The following is a 2423-nucleotide window of genomic DNA, read 5'->3' on the forward strand; positions in this document are numbered from 1 at the left end:
TGGCGGAGGTTGCAGTGAGCCAAGAGGGCGCCACTGCACTCCAGTCTGGGCCACAGAGTGAGACTCCATCGCCAAAAAAAAAAAAAAAAAAATTGGTGGGGCGTGGTGGCTCCTGCCTGCAATCCCAGCACTTTGGGAGGCCGAAGTGGGCAGATCACTTGAAGTCAGGCGTTCAAGACCAGCCTGACCAACATAGTGAAACTTCCCTCTACTAAAAACACAAAAATTAGCTGGGCGTGGTAGTGCGGGCCTGTAATCCCAGCTACTCGGGAGGTGAGACAGGAGAATCCCTTGAACCTGGGAGGCAGAGGTTGCAGTGAGCTGAGACCACACCATTGCACTCCAGCCTGGGTGATAGAGTGAGACTCTGTCTCAAAAAAAAAAAAAAATTAATTAAAATTAAATAAAATATTAAACAACAACAACAACAAAACACCAAAGTGTAACATACTAACTCACACTGGAGAAACTGGCAGACACCATTTGAACCAAGTTAGCACAATCAATAGTGGACAAAATCAACACTGTATGCATCCTGAAAACACAATGTCACATCTGTTTCCTGCCACAAATGCAAAATCATGAGAAAGTATTAGACAAACAGCAATGGAAGGACTTTCTGCAAAATTACTAGCCCAGAATTTTTTGAAAAATATTGATGTCATGGAGAGAAGGTAAGATTGATAAAATGTTCCAGAAAGAGAGACTAAATTAGAGTCATAACAACAAAATACAACAATGATCCTGGGATGGATTTGGGATTTTTTGTTTTTTGACACAGGATCTTGCTCTGTTGCCCAGGCTGGAATGCAGTGGTGAGGTAATGGCTCACTGCAGCCCAGAACTCCTGGGCTCAATTGAGCCTCTCACTTCAGCCTCCCAAGCTGGGACCACAGGAGGATGCCACCACAACTGGCTAATATTTTTATTTTATTTTGTAGAGATGGGGTCTCACTGTGCTGCCCAGACTGATCTCAGACTCCTGGACCCAAGAGACCTTCCTGCCTTGGGCTCCCAAAGAGCTGGGATTGCAAACATGACTCACTGTGCTTGGCCTGGACTTTAGATTTTTAAAGGACTTTATTGGAAACTTTTTTTTTTTTTTTTTGAGACAGAGTCTGGCTGTGTCACCCAGGTTAGAGTGCAGTGGCAAGATCTCCGCTCACTGCGACCTCCACTTTGCAGATTCAAGCAATTCTCCTGCCTCAGCCTCATGAGCAGCTGGAATTACAGGTGCCCACAACAAAACCCAGCTAATTATTTGTATTTTTAGTACAGACAGGGTTTCACCATGTTGGCCAGGCTGGTCTCAAACTCCTGACCTCAAATGATCCAAGTGCTGGGATTACAGGCATGAGTCACTGCACCTGGCCTTTGAATGGGCTCTGGGAATTACATGATAATACTAGATGAACATTAATTTTCTGATTTTGAAGGTTATACTGTGATTATGTGCAAAAGTGTGCTTGTACTAAGTGAACATATAGTGCAGTATTTTTTTAAAAGTTGATCTGTCTTAGAGATGGGGTGGGTGAGTTTACTATGTTGCCCAGACTGGCCTCGAACTCCTGGGCTCAAGTGATCCTCTTGCCTCAGCCTCCAGAGCAGCTGGGACTACAGGCCTGGGCCACCACGCTTGGCTAACTTCTATTTTATTTTATTTTATTATTTATTTATTTATTTATTTATTTGAGACGGAGTCTCGCTCTGTCGCCCAGACTGGAGAGCAGTGGCACGATCTCGGCTCACTGCAAGCTCTGCCTCCCGGCTTCACGCCATTCTCCTGCCTCAGCCTCCCGAGTAGCTGGGACTACAGGCGCCCGCCACCACGCCCGGCTAATTTTTTTGTATTTTTAGTAGAAACGGGGTTTCACCGTGTTAGCCAGGATGGTCTCGATCTCCTGACCTCGTGATCCGCCCGCCTTGGCCTCCCAAAGTGCTAGGATTACAGGCGTGAGCCACCGCGCCCATCCTAACTTTTAAATTTTTTGTAGAGACGGGATCTCACCATGTTGCCCAGGCTGGTCCCCAACATCTGGCCTCAAGCGATCCTTCCGTCTCGGCCTCCCAAAGTGCTGGGATTACAGGCGTGAGCCACTGCACCCCGCCAGTCTCAAATAAAAAAAAGTTGAATTCTGCAGAGGTTTTATTTATTAGAGGACGCTGGCCGTCTGCAGGTGGCGCAGCAGCACCCCTAGTGCCTGGGGCTGGGCTGGGGCGGGGCCCGTGCTGGGGCGGAGCCGGAGCTGGGGGCGGAGCCAAGACGCGGCAGGGGTGGAGCCAGCAGCCGCGGCGCAGCGGAGCCTGTGCGGCCCAAGGCGTCCCTGTGGCCTCCGGCCCCGCCTCTTAGGGCGGGACGTGCACGGCGATTGGTGAGTGCAGGCGAGAGGCGGTCGCTATTGGTCCGCGGCGCTGTCGGCTCC

Source organism: Pongo pygmaeus, chromosome 20 (assembly GCF_028885625.2).
Source record: "Pongo pygmaeus isolate AG05252 chromosome 20, NHGRI_mPonPyg2-v2.0_pri, whole genome shotgun sequence".
Taxonomy (NCBI): domain Eukaryota; kingdom Metazoa; phylum Chordata; class Mammalia; order Primates; family Hominidae; genus Pongo; species Pongo pygmaeus.